The following is a 16,185-nucleotide window of genomic DNA, read 5'->3' on the forward strand; positions in this document are numbered from 1 at the left end:
ATATTTGGCAATAATGAGCAAAGGTATGTTACAAGCAACTTCCGAAATTTTAATTGAAAAATTATAACAATTAAAGAAAATATCACAAATCTAGGGGTAATACCCTTAACATTGAAATTCGCAATTTTACAAAAATTAATAACGCGTGTAACTTCCATTAGAAGCAATGCAGGTAGTGCATCTACGTCTCATCGACAACACAATGTTTGTAATTTGTTGTTGGGGAATGTTATTCCACTCGCGTATTAAGGTTTGACGTAACTGGTTGACTTTTCTAGGGGCTGGACGATGGGCTCTAAAGCGTCTTCCTAATGCGTCCCAGACATGCTCAATGGGAGACATGTCATGCGATAGCGATGGCCAGTTTAACGCAGCAATTCTATTCGTGGCAAGGAAAGTTCTTGTAAGTCGAGCCGAGTGTGCAGGTGCATTGTCTTGTTGGAATAATCCTCCTCTGAGATTACGCAGCATAAATGGAGCAACAACAGGAGTTATTACGGTGTCTATGTATCGCCTAGCGTTGACATTGCCCTGGAGAATGACAAGATCAGTTTTGTGAAATTGGGCAATCCCAGCCCACACATGAATGCTGCCACCAAAGCCACGATTAAATTTCTGTATGCATTGGTCGATGAACCTCTCACCTATCGAACGATACACTCTAACACGTCCATGCCAAAGATTTAAATAAACTTAGTTAAAAAGAAATATACGATATTACACAGTTCTGAACATTGAACTTAGATTCTTCTGAAACGAGAACTGTTCCCCATTGTCGTCGGGTACACCGATGATGTATACGTGCCCAAGCAAATCTCGCAGCTTATTGTCTATCGGTCAAAATGTGTCCCTGTTAAGGTCTGCGACAACGCAAACCAACGGCACGCAGTCTACGTCTCACGGTTCGGGCATGGATTGATCGCCTGAAAAATAAAAGTGACTGAACAGTCTCTAACTTCGGTTGATTGTCAAATATTGTACAAGCATCATAAAATGATAAAATATGGTGCACAACTTACCCACGGATACCAATTGTTTGTCTGGCACTCTGGGTGGCAGACCGGAAGCGGTTACGTCTGTGAACGCGTCGAAGATTGGCGTCCTGTCTAGGCGTTGTTATCTTGTCTTTCCCGGGTGTGGACGGTCTTTTACACTTCTAGTGACGTTGTATCTTTCCCAAAGGCGATTAACCGTGGATCTCGCGCAATTAAACTGACGCACGACGTCGGTTACGCCACTTCCGGCTCTCAGCATACCAACAGCCTCTGAACGCTCATGTTCTAGTAAGCGTGGCATGCTAGTGAACACGTTTTTAAACTATATTTTGTGTTTTTCTTGTGTGCTAGTCGATTACATACACATACAACAGGTTTAGATTTATTTTGTGGATATAATCGTGAAGCAAGTGCAAAAAACGTGTATGTGTAGCCAGCTTTTCACGACGTTCATTTTTCTTGCGGATTTTAGCGGGTACAAATTGTTTTACTTGTAAATAACATATAATTTATAATAACAAAAATCTCAATTATTTTTTAATTGTGAAAAAAATGTTTTTATAAAGTGGAGCGTTGTTAAAGTCCCTCAGTGTATCTTAATTCATATAATGTTTACGACAGTTTTTAGACTATAGTTTTTGTTCAGCAGTAATCTCACAAATACTTTTAGTAATAATTGTTATACTTTTAGTGATAATTGTTATGTAAATTTGATTTATAACTTGTATATTATGTGTTTTAAACCTGAATAAAAATCAATCAATTATTCAACCGGACGAATGTCAATGCATTCCATGCATTCTAACATTTTCAAAATGCTGCGTTGCTCTCGGATCTCGGTGAAAAACCAGGCAGACACATGAATATGTATATTTACGCTTAAAGTGCACATATGATTTTAGTTTGAAAAATTATAAGAACGTTTTGACAGTTGCAAATTCACAAAAAAACAAGTCTATTTGAAACGAACACAATAAATAAAAAAAATTAAAGTTCCATGTAAAACTAGTTCAAACATCACGGTACTACTGCATTGATAGAAAACATCAATCTTATCGATAATTTCTTCTTGCGACTGTTTACAAATGTGAAAGATACAAACATTATTGGAAAACAATTTTGACACATGCGCACTCTTTAATGGTCGGACTTTCTCTACAGATTCTTTCCAACTAGTCCGAAATTCGCCGTCAATGGATACACAATTCCAAAAATAGTTGATCGCAACCAAGATAAACGTGCGGGATCAGAAAATAAATGTTTTCCTTATCTTGAGGATAGCATTTCTAAGAAACAGTCTAATTCAACACCGGTATATACATATACCGAAAAGCATCAAGCTTAAATTGTATTTTTAAAGTTCGAATATAACAAAGACATTTGATATAATTCTTAGCAAACAATGGAAATACCATATCAATTTAACTTAATGCAATAAGTGTGTAAATGTTTTTATTCAAATCGCATAAAATATAACAGATTATTTCTATTTAATAACTGGAGATGCCATGTTGGTATTTAGTTTGGTTATCTGCTGCAATTGTATTTTAATCGACGGGTGGAAATGAAGGTTTACCGTAAATCAAACTAATGAAACCCAACGTATAGCTAACGTTAACCTAACAAGCACGTGTAATGCTTGAACACTTTGCTGACCGCATTTTTTTCAAATGCTTAGAACATCATGGTCATCTACTGAGATTTGCTTTGATATTGTATGACCTTATTTATATAGTGTATGAAAACTAGTTCTGAAATGTTCAAACAACTCATTCAATCATACAATACGCAATATCTTACCTGGCCACAATATATTTAGGGCAGCAAAATGAACTATCATGCAGAAATTCATTTACATGACAATGTTCTATTAATATTAATCATTTTTACTCGGAAAACAGTATTGACTTCAATGCAAATGGTACTTATATCAACTTTGATAAATTTATCGCATTTTGTAATAAATGTACCTTCTTATTGTACATATACGCCGTATCGCATATGTTGGCATACAAACAAATTAATTATAAAGACGTTTGCGTGAGGAATAAGTTTTGTATCATACCAAATCGTCCCTCAGAGTAATTCCAAGCACCTGCTTATTTCATGGGTTAAAAAGAGCTTAGGTAGGTAAAGTTAGGCAAAGTTTAAATATAGCATTGCTAATTATGTTAACCAAGCGTCGGCGTTGAAAGTTAACATCTGGCGACGGTTTGATTATATAAAGCATTAACTGTTTAATTAACTGTCTGTACAAGTGTAAACTTGGCTTATTGCGGGTGAAAAACAGTAGTAAAATTTGACTGAAAACCAGTATGTAATGACACTCTAGTTCAGCTGGCCTTAATTAACTGATATGTTGGAAATGTAATATCGATCTAACATTTATACTTTTTTTAAACATTGAACACATTTTTATTTCAATGATTGCCACCCTGTTGTATAATATTTTTTTTGCAAAAATGTGATTACCGTTTTTTTTGGTATTCCCACTATTGTCACGTATTATGTTTTATAGTATGTATATTACTAAATTCTTTATTATCACTTACTTTTCACATTACCTTTTGATGTGTCTATTATTGTATGGTTAAGACTGACGATGTACTATGTACAAGTCGTAAAAAATATCTGTTCTGTTCTGTTCTTTAATGATTTTAATTGGATATTGGCGAAGTGCCTTTATCCGCCACTGTATTTAATGACTTAAATAAGAATTTCAAAAACGTGTGTTCTTTGTTATGTATTTAGCAATGCAGTAACTCTTACAGTTATAACTATAACACACGTTCGTCTTATTCTGGTAATTAATTATATATTTAACCCGTTTTCTCTATGATCACTTAAATATTGACCAGTGTAAACCACGCATAATGCTGCACACATTGGCATGTTTGATACCCCATACTATATCCTTGTGAAAATTAAATTTAAACATCGTTAAGTGCAGACACCATTTTCATATTGAACGCTTGTTATTAATTAACATTTGAATGTAAGAACTGCAAAAAGCATGCTTGTGCAGATTTAAAATGTACTATTAATGAATTTCATGTCGTCGATAAAATGTAGATACAAACAGATCATAACTAATCCTCTAGACATGAACAATATAATGAATGTCAAGAATTATCGGAAGACATTGATACTTTCGCAGGATTTGCACAGTTTAGTCATTCAATTTTGGTAATTAGTTTCCGGTGCCATGATGTCGAGTTTTACCAGTAATATGCTAGCAACTGCAAATTGAACCTTACTAACATGCTCTTCTACTGTTTAAACAATCGCAGAAAAACTTTCTTATTGGGGCATTATGGCTCTTAACCAGTACATTTGTATTCACAAATCATAATTAAATTATAAATTATTAATTTTGATTATTGTGAGTACCCAAAAAATATAAGGGTTTAAATACATTATTTGTAAACTTATCAATTTTTTTATCTCGTGAAAATATTTATTTCCTCACTTTACGAAAAGTATGTATTACCGTTTTAACAAATCGAACACATATACTATATGTAAAAGAACCAAAGATTAATATATAGGAAGAAGCTGCATTTACTAAAAACATATTTCCGAACAGGGCGTCTGATAAGAACAATTATTTATTGGATCATAGATTATTGCGTTTTTTTTGGACATGCCGAGTTTATATATCATCCTTGCTTATTGAATACTAAGTGAACTGTGTTCAAACGCTGTTAGAATCTAAATTAATAAATGATTTAAAAAATGGTCAATTACTTTATTAAATAAAGCTCATGAACCGTCATTGCTCTTCAAAGTAAAGCTCGTGCACAAAGTCCAAACGGTAAACACAATAAAGGTATAGGTACAAAATAAAACGTGTTCCCATAGGTCTAACAATAAAGATAACTTATGTTGAACCGACGTCTCTCAAAGCCGCCAATTCATTTATATGAATAATCCATTCTGGTCTCCTTGCTGTTAGTTTCTTTATCATCACATAGGAAGGTAAAAACCTAGTCTAATTGTATATACAGAAATAAGGATCGACACGGCTTCGCTCGTCTGATATACTACTGATAACCGCGATCGATTATACGATATTCGAGAAGCATCCAATCGCGCGACATCAATCAAATTGGCTGAAGTAATAAAAAACTAGCATCACTGGAAAAACGATTAATGGGTCTCAACGCCAATTTCATGGTCCTAATAAAACAATCTGAGACAAATACAAATTGAGTTGTGTTTTAAGTGGTTGAAAGCCCAACAATATGAAAACACAATAAAACTTTTGCAAAAAATGATTTCAGACTGATGCGAAAATGATTGTCGCTGAAAGCATTGGGCTGCTCATTTATATATTTATTTATTTATATATATTTATTTTATTTATTTCATTTTTTATTTATTTATTTATTTATTTATTCATTTATTTATTTATTTATTTATTTATTTATTTATTTATTTATTTATTTATTTATTTATCTATTTATTTATGAATTTATTTATTTTTATTTATTTATTTATTTATTTATTTATTTATTTATTTATTTATTTATTTATTTATTTATTTATTTATTTATTTATGTATATATATATATGAAGAAATGACTTAAACTCGATACCATTTCAGTGGAAAACAATAATTTCCACACTCTTTGATTAAATCACATAAAGACAGTTCTGACATCACTGTATTTATTTGAAGCTCAAACCTCGTTTAAGCAATATAGTAAGGCTACATTGTACAACAGTTTACTTCCAAAGCCCATTTGGTATATCTTATGAAATATATTTGCCCCGATGCTTATATAACGGTATACCAGAAATGTGGAATACATAAACAAATAATCGATCTATCCCCCAGCAATTATTTGTTAAATGCTCGACGGTAGGAATGAAGTAAAACTATCATCTGTATAAATGTGCATGAAATAGTCCTTTTCACGTTTTGATTAGTTGACATAATTGGAAAACAAACATTTCATTTTTTTTTCTTGTAGTTATGTGCATGGAAACAATAATTTTGAACATTTACCATGCTTTAAAATATGTATTGAATACATCTTTTGACGATATAAAAACCTGAATAATATAAAGCGTTACAGACGCATAACGATTGCATAATTGTTAAGATCTGTTGTTATCGTTATCTTTTTTGACATTAAGATTATTGCTTTTATAAAGTATAAAATACGTAAATAATAAGTAAGCCCAGATGGCCGAGTGGTTGAAGCGCAAGCGTTTTACTCTAATGGCGGTGGTTCGAGCCATGTTGAGAATTTTTTTTCGGTCTTTAAATTTATTTTTATTTCTAAAGTACCTATATTGTTTGCATTCTTGTAGTAAGAATTCGCATTAAAAGCGATTAAATTATACTACATGTGAACATAAAGTTATACAGGTCTAAGACGTATAACAACCCAAAACAATGATCAATATCTGGTTCATGTGAATGTTTTATTTTTCAGTCATGTTTATCTTTTGTTTTGTTTATGTTTGTAAATTTAATGTCGTATACAACGCGCCATGTTGCTGCACTTAAGCACATTGCGTAAACAGTGATGTCTAAATGGCCCCTATACTGAAGTTGAGTTAGAGTCTAAATGAAAGTTTGATTATATTAAGGCATATGGTTTGTATCAGTATGATGGCTGTCCTTCTGTGGCAACTGAAATTAAAAGTATGTATGTATTGTTGTAAATGTTAGGGATAGAATTTGCTTGACAAGACTTCGCTTCTGCAGAACGCACACTAACTATTGAAGAAGGTAGATATAAACACCAGGAGGCGAACAAGAATGTACAAGGTGTAATATGGGTGTAATTGAGAATGAAAAACATATAAATGTGCCCAATATATATAGAGATTTAAGAAAACTGTTTTAGAGGATATGTGTTCATGTCAGTGTAAGATCGTTTGTTATTTCGCGAGTGATCATAGAAAAATATTATTTTTCTATGATCACGAGTGAAATAACAAACGATCTTACACTCCCATTAACACATTTTCTGTTTCTTTGAAGGCAAGCGTAGATAATACTTAGATTTCTTGTATACCTAATTTCTGCACTGAAATAACAGCAGTGAAAATAAACAAATTGTTATTTTCACCGATGAAAATAACACATTTTCGGAACTCCTTTTTCAATTTTTAGATTATCATTAATAATTTTATATATATTTTCTATGAGCACGAGGGAATTAAAATCGACATTCCACCGAATCGAACAAATTTTCTGTTTATTTTATGCTTTTTCGCTGTTAATTTACTTTGTCAAAGAGTTAACCTGGAGAATTGTGCTGGTATAATGACGTCATTTCGTCACACTAATTACGTCATTTTATGTTTTGAAATGTATTGTGGCACGCCACGGGAGAAAGCGTAACTTTTCGGCGAAAGGGAAACAGCTGTTAATTATTTTCTTTAAAAAGGGGCATACGATAAGGTAAACATTATTTAACCTAGCTTTATTTACTAGAATGGCCCTCGATCTAAGATCTAGTCACAATAAGTATTACGTATATATGAGCCATGTTTTGTGAAAACTTGGCTTAATGCATGTGCGTAAAGTGTCATCCCAGATAAGCCTATTCAACCCGCACAGGTTAATCAGGGACGACACTTTCCGCCTAAACTTGATTTTCGGTAAGGAAGGACTTCATTGGAACTACAAATTCCATAAAGGCGGAAAGTGTCGTCCCTGATTAGCCTGTGCGGACTGCTGTTGCTGCTCAGGTCGAATCTAAATGATCTTGCTTTAAAAGTTGAATCTGATGCGTTTGATGTGAAGGTGACACATCGGATTGTCCATTTTAAGAAACTCATTTTATCTTCAGATGCTTTATGCTAACAGGTTAACACCCCACCATATCAAACTCTATAATTTTTAATTTCGTAGATAGTGTGGTCAATATGAGTGGCATCCATGCTTTTGAACCATCAACCAATTCGTTGATTTTTCCAGCAATTGTGACAACGCGTTTGATAAGCGTTTTCTACTCGTTAGCTACATAGTCCGCCAATAAAACCAAGAAACCTTGCGTGACTTCATAGCGGACTGGGTAGCCTTTGAAAAGACTGTGCGGATGCGCAGGCTGGTCTGGAGCCATCATAGCCGAAAATGGCATTCAAAGATTAAATGTCGCATTTCGCGGCTCAAATTGGAAATGCAATACCTGTTTGGTTTACAATGGAAATATATTATGGTAAATGAACATACACAAACGATAAAAAATATTAGATTCCGGCTTTCCTGCAATTGCACAAGTTGATTTCATGTGTGCAATTTATAAATGTCAGAGCAATTTATTTATTACAGTGAGTGCGCAATTAGGAGAAATTGACATGAACAATCCTGATATCGGCAAATTCAGCAGGGGTATTGCATATCTAGTGACGTTATAAAACGTTTAACATTCGTTCAGCCAAAATTGAGTCGCATACGAATTGACATATAGAACATTGACCAGTAGCGTTTAATAGCAAATGAAAACATAATATTATGGTTGCCAAGGAACATTACAGTTGCCATGAAAAAATGAATGTGTCGTTAATATTGCATTCGGCATTTTGAATCATGTTACTACAGGCATTTTGAATAATAAGCAATATTTTCATCGAATAAGTAAGATGTAAAAAAAGCTGCAAAGTTAATCATGATTCCTGAAAACCGATGTCAATATAGTAACAATAAATTGAATGAGTTCGCTGCATTTAAAGGATATTAAAATCGAGACCCTTGGTTCGATTGGCTCGACAAGTTGAGTTTGTATGGATGAATTAGTGTCCGTCCGCGTTAATGACGCTTGTCATCCAGGTTGTAAATTGTATGATAAATAATGGCATAACATGATAAGTGTGTCTGTTTGTGTTAATTATTAATGATCATATTTGAGGCATTTACATTTAATGAAATATTATCAAAGCCTTGTGTGATAACAAAGACTATGAAATAGTCTGGTATTATTTGCTTAGATGAACATACCTATTCTTTGTATAAAACGGTTCTATATGCGGTTTTCTCAACCAATGCATAAGGAAATGCACGCACAATGCGAAATTCCACCACTGTACAGTTCAAGCAGACCGTGATGTGTACCTTAACCCTTTTATGCCTAGTGGACTCTCCCATCCATCTCAATTGGATCATTTTTTTTTCAAAAATTAGGGATGATTAGTATATTTATTTCTATATTTAGAATATTTCTTACAGAAATCCCTTAAAGCAAACAGCGCAGACCGTGATGAGACGCCGCATCATGCTGTTTGTCAATGCCTTTTTTCTAGACGCTAGGCATAAATGGGTCAATGTAAAACAATCTTCTCCTTTCATACTTGCAAATTTAAGAAAGCATTTTTTCAATAAAATGGTCAACATACTCTGCGCCAGAAATCCTAGTATTATGTCATGTTATTTATTACAATATGACAACATATGCTAATAAAGCTAATAGTTTTATCCGCTATAAATACATGGACTTTCAATATTTGCATTTGTTTTTTGTTTAAACAATATAATTTCGCCCACAAAACGGTATGAGTGTCGCAAAATTATTAGTATAATTCAACTGCATCATTGAGTCGGAGTCCCAGGGGCGTTCCTATGTATATGGCAGTACGCCCGTGCGTATAATTCAGTTTCAAACTTAAAAAATTGAAAACTCTTACAATTCGAAAAATGCAATAAAAAGTGAGTGCTAAGGGGGGTAGGGGTATAATTTTGTAAACAAGCAAACAAGACGTCCACTTTAAGAAATTAACAGTGGATACAAAACACAACTCAGTCTTAACTCCAAACATACGAAGTAAAGTCGTTTTTCACTGATGAGGGGAAGTCATCACTGTGTACACTTTACTCGCTTTACGACTGTGTTGTCGCCCTTCAATTTTTTGGGAACCAATATTCAGACACGGGTACCAGATTATGTATACAAGGCGCAATTTGTCAAAATGTCGGCGAATGCTCCGTTTTGTCGAGATGTTTTTAGAGATAGTGTCAGCGAAACATGTTCATTAGAAGATACTCAGAAGCTCGCTCTTTTGACAGATAAGTGGGGTAATGTTCACAGCTTTACATTTCCCTTAAGATAAATCGATTTATAGCTCTACCCGTTCTAAAATTTGAAATGTATATCTGAAATCTAGGATTTCTTTGAATTTTCACAATTCTGGACGTTCAAATCATGAAAGAATAATAGGGCGAAATTGTTCTCCACTATTTAGTTCATATATTAAATATCAATGACAATACGAAGTACTTTCCCCTATAGCGCAATCGGTTAGCACGTCGTCATTTTGTCCCATGATTGACCTGAAGGACAGTGGTTTGATCCCTACTTGAACCTTTCACTTTACTTTTTTTTCTTCTAATATAACCATTTACTAGTTTATTGTTCATTTTTAATCTCAGTAGAAAAATATAATTAACTTAACTATATACTTTTTCATGGTCGACAGTATATTTGCCGTTCACAATGTTTAATGAAATATTTGCATTTATCGGTCTTTTTCAAGCAAGACAGTGATGATTAAAATTGCCAAAACGTGGCTGAAAGATAACACCAAAACGCACAATCTAAAATGAACTTTCACAAATTCTAGACCCCAGATCATGAGGGGATGACCCCCTCCCGCACTTACCCCCCACTCGCAGCATCGCTGTTCGATCGTGCGTATAGCTGAAATAGCCTCAGGAACGCCCCGAATTCAACTTCTGGTATGTCACTTCTTCTGTAATGTTTTTTTCTAGTTTCAATATTAGTAAGGACAATTAACTACGCTGAATTAATAACCTGAGCATGATCCCGGTAAAAATGAATGCACACGCAGGTTCATAAAAAATATTGTTTATTATACAAGAACAGGCAATACATGTAGTAATAATGATCAATTTTGAATTACTTCATTGATTCATTATTTCGTATTGATAACCTGGAGTGGATATCTTCATTACCTTTTAACAAAAGTCAAATCAGTTGTGCAAAAAGCATACGTCAAAAATGAGGACATGACTAGCTTATATTGACGTATGAAATTAAATTATTTTGCAATTGAACAATTACCATTTCATTACCTAAATTATGTGTTCAGCATCGAATATTAGAAAACACACACAACACAAGACCGGACGTAAGTTTTGTCCTATTATAAACATTTGTTCTGGAACGCCTTGGTATATAACGTCACCAATGTAACCGTGACGTCATACGCAGTTGTCCTCTAACACGGGCATGCGGATGAACAGGCTACTGTGTGACCACTGAAATGCACGTATTAAGATATTTCAAAGTAATTTGAATTAAGATCGATATTACCAATTCCTTTGTACAATTTAGATATTCGTTGATTATTAATTTTGAGATTTCTTTAAAATAAAAATTCGTCGATGTATATCAATATTATATGGGTTGCACTCTGTGAAAAGGGGGTTTAATTAATGTGCGTATAGTGTCGTCCCGGATTAGCCTGTGCAGTCCGCACAGGCTAATCAGGGACGAAACTTTTCGCTCTTATGATATTTTCTGTTTAAAGAAAGTATCTTCTTAGAAGAAATGCAGTTAAGACGGAAAGTGTTGTCTCTGATAAGCCTGTTCGGACTGCACAGGCTTATCTGGGACGACACTATACGCACATGCATTAAACCCCCCCCCCTTTTTACAGAGCGAGGCTCATATGTAATGAATCATTAAATAATCCATATATTCGTATAAATTTGTATTTATATAACACACAACCGCGTACCATATAACACCCACAATGTCCCTGTTGTATAGTGATTTATCATCAACTAATACGCCAGTTATCAGTCCAGTAAATGCAAAGAGGCCACAGTTCCCAGTGATTTCCGATTAGATTTAAATATATAATTTACTAGAACTGCATCTTTTATGTCCTATTTATTCCATCTGACTTTTTTCGTTAATATAAAATGAACGAAGCAACATTTTACCACATAGAATATTAAAAATCCGTCGTCGTTCGTCCTTCTACACATTGGCGCATGTGCTGTGCTGACCACTAGTCGGTACTCCGATGTTAAAATGATAATCTCAACAAGACGTGCACAGCTACTTACAGACAGATTGCCTCGCATCCGTACCACAGCGTCCGTCCGTCCGTCGTGCAGACTGGGTCAATGTCAGTGCGCACGCATTCGCATGTGCTTAAGGGCTGGTTGCTAGGCTCCGTGTTGAAGTTCGCCGGATCGCCGGGGTTGTATCTCATCGTCGGTGTCTGTCGGTCACAGAGAAAGCACACGTCCGAATGAGCCTCGCTATGGTAAAACGGGGCTTAGAGCATGTGCGTAAGGTGTTGTCCCAGAATAGTCTGTGCAGTCCGCACAGGCTAATCAGGGACGACACTTTCCGCTTATTCTGGATTTCCGTTATGAAGAGACTTCATTTTAACGAGAAATCCCATAAAAGCGGAAACCATTGTCCCTGATTACTCTGTGCGAACTGCACGGGGTAATTTGGGACGGTCCTTTATGCACATGCATTTAAACCCCGTTTTCTCAGATCGAGGTACACATATCTTGCATTGAGCAATGACTTTATGTATACACTATGATATAACGTGATGGTATACAAAGAGGAACAACAATTATGTATACATATGTAATTTAGTAACGTTCGAGATTCAGCAATCAGTGTATGCTAAGACATAAAGTTAGGAGATACAAAGCCGAACACAGGTATTACAGTTACCTTGTTTTTTTAAGCTGAAAAGGGGTTTAATGCATGTGCGTAAAGTTCCGTACCAGATTTGCCTGTTCAGTCCGCAGATGCTAATCAGGGACGACACTTTCTGCCTAAACTGGATTTTTGCTAATAGGAGACTTTCTTTAAACAGAATATATCATAAAAGCGGAAAGTGTTGTCACTGATTAGCCTGTGCGAACTGCACAGGCTAATATGGGACGACACTTTACGCACATGCATTTAATCCCCTTTGCACAGAGCACGGTTCATATATAAACTGTCATTGCATATGTTATTAGATGCGTAGTTATTACGTTATATCGAAATAATTATCTACCCGTTAATTTCTACAAAAACGCCATGTATATAATATAATACTAAACATGTTCAGTAACATGTAATAAATTAAACTAAGATAATTATTAAAAAGCGCAGTTAAAGTCAGTTTTGTAACATATGTTTAAACACAACATTGCATTTCATTCCAACTTCCAGCCTCATTATATATATATATATAGAAGACATGAAAGAGCTATGGATAATTTAACTATCTAATGTCTAATTGTTTATTGATGTCTCCTTCAAACAGCTTAATTTAAACAATATAAAATACATACAGATTTTAAGTCTCAATACAAGATTGATAAAATTGCATAAATAACTGCTTTTCTCCCTAAATGACGAGGTAATTTCAGTAGCAAACGGTCAATGTTTTCTTCAAACAAATTAAAAGTCCAATTAAATCCTAATTGCTTCATGGCTTAATACTATTTTCATGTACCAACCTGTTGTTTTCCCTAGTCTGTATTGAAATCATGGAACTAAAATGAATTGTCTTCTTCGTCTTGATTTGCATTGTTATGCTTTGTGTTTAATGATTAATTTACACTATTTTTTTAGGAAAACGGGGCTAGTGCATGTGCGTAAATTGTCATCGTAGACCAGTCTGTGCAGTCCACGGAGACTAGTCAGGGAAAACACTTTGTAAACATCGTAGACCAGTCTGTGCAGTCCACGGAGAGTAGTCAGGGAAAACACTTTGTAAACAAAAATCCAGTCTAAGCGTAAAATGTCGTTTTCTATTCATATGTGCGGACTGCTTACATATACACGTTTATATCATAGTATGGGTGACGTGCTGTTTAATTAAACAAATAGTTTAACCCGTACTGTCAAAACAGCAATGATACAAGATTATTGTTATCGCTTTCTTAGTCAGATTTATGTTTTGTTTAAAAGGTTTAATATTTATTAAACATTTATTTGCAGATTTAAATAACAAGGCTTAAATAATGTTTTACAGGAGAAAATCCATCGATTTTTTCAACAATATGATAAAGGTCTTAATGTTTTATTTCTTGTATTTGTATTGGACTAAACACTCAGTATGCACTTATGAGTCGTTAATGATAACTAGAAAAGCGGATGATATTATCATTTCATAAAGTTTTGTTTAAAACTGCCAAATGAAGAAATAGAAAAATATTCAATAATCCTTTCGGTGATAAAGCGCATTATTTTATTCGAAGCAAAAACTATTTGAACATCGCACTTGGAAAACGGGGCTTCATGCATGACCGTAAAGTGTCGTCCCAGATTAGCCTGTGCAGTCGCCGATGCTTATCAGGGGAAACTCCTTAACGCCTAAATTGAATTTCTGCTAAGAAGAGACATCCTTTAAACAAAAAATACTATACAAGAGGAAAGTGTCGTCCCTGATCAGCCTGTGTTGACTGCAGGGGCTAATCTGTGCCGACATATTACGCACATGCATTAAACCCCGTCATTTATAATATTGGACTGGTGACGTATTTTGTAAAAATAACACTGAAACATCCGGCAAATGATCGAACTGTTGAAATGTAAGCGCTTTATGTATGGAAAAGTAAAAGTTGTTCAATATTAATATTTACTTTTGAATGTCAAATCGTGCATTTTTGCAACTGATGTTAATTGTGTCTAATATGTTGTAGTTGAAATTATCACTTTAAATATGATATTTTTAGAAAATGCGCATAGTTTTGCTAAACGAATTATTGAAATAAATTCTTAAACAACATTTGTCTCGCAATTAACATGTTTTACATGTCCTCGTTATATTTAACACAATGTCAAACTTGACAATTGTAATGAAAGACATGGCATTTTCGGCGTATCAAATGAGTTAATGTCATATCTGTACTATTAATTTGATCTTTAAAAATGTCGGTAAGACAATTAAATACTTATTAGAATAGTGAATGCAAATCAGACTCGATGCAAGCATTTATTACCTTTATTCTACACGACGGACGTCGAGAGTCGAATTTAAGGGGAAACGAGCAATTAACGATTCGTCATTTGAAATATATTGTGTAAATATAAATAAAAGTGCTTAAACAAAATCGAGTTTATGTTCAGATCACCTCAACCGTGTCGTCAATCGATTCATGTTCTAATCGACTTGAATAATTAATAATTATTGAAGTAAGTTATTTCAAACACAATCAAACACAATCAAATTTGTGTGGATGCCATGCAATCGCTTTGAGCCTCGCTCTGTGAAAAGGGGGTTAAATCCATGTGCCTCAAGTGTCGTCTCAGATTGGCCTGTGCAGTCCGCACTGCTAGTTAAGGACGACACATTCCGACTAAAATGGATTTTGCTGATAAAAGTCTTTCTTTAAACGAAAAATATCAAAAACGCGGAAAGTGTCTTCTCCGATTAGCCAATGCTTACCGTTCAGGGAAATCTGGGATGACACTTTAAATACATGCTTTAAACCCATTTTCACACAGCGCGGCCCTTATATTTGCGTCTCATCAATGTACACAATGTGTCTGACAATCGCGGCCATATGGGACTAGCACGGTGGAATTGATAATGCCCCTTGTTTTATAGTTGAAATCTTGGTTTATTAATTGGTACTGTATGATGCTTTGTTTAAAAAAGCTTTGTAAAGTAAAACGTTTAACAAAGAACAGAACAGTTAAACATGCATTGGTAAAACGCATACTTTTTAGCCGCGTCATGTGAAAAAGGGCCATATGCCATATGAAGCCAGTGTATCTCCTTACCGGACTGTTCTGATGCTAATCTGTTTTTAAATGAGACAACGCAACCATGTGTGCCTTTATAGCGGATAGGGCAGTCCTGACCAGACTAGGCAAACGGGCAGGTTGTTCGGGAGATACGCTTGATGTATATGATATAAGACTCATTTTCGCATGACGAAGCGTATTTTAAGCTAGATTCATCGTTTTGACGGTATTGCATATTAATGAGTATTAAATGCTCACAAAAACGCAGCTTTAATACCGATTATAATCATTATCAAATTGTTTTATTAATAACAAGTGATTGGGTCGTTCAAAATAGATACAATTAAGTAAAATGCTTATACAGTAAGATTTGACCTGCGTCATGCGAAATTATTCCTTAAGCCATATGCGAAGTCTAGTCAGGAGCTATAATGTACGCCATAAACTTACGAAAGGTTTCATATTCTCATTAGTTGACTTGGTATCTCAAGACT

The sequence above is a fragment of the Dreissena polymorpha genome, chromosome 12, assembly GCF_020536995.1.
Source record: "Dreissena polymorpha isolate Duluth1 chromosome 12, UMN_Dpol_1.0, whole genome shotgun sequence".
NCBI lineage: Eukaryota > Metazoa > Mollusca > Bivalvia > Myida > Dreissenidae > Dreissena > Dreissena polymorpha.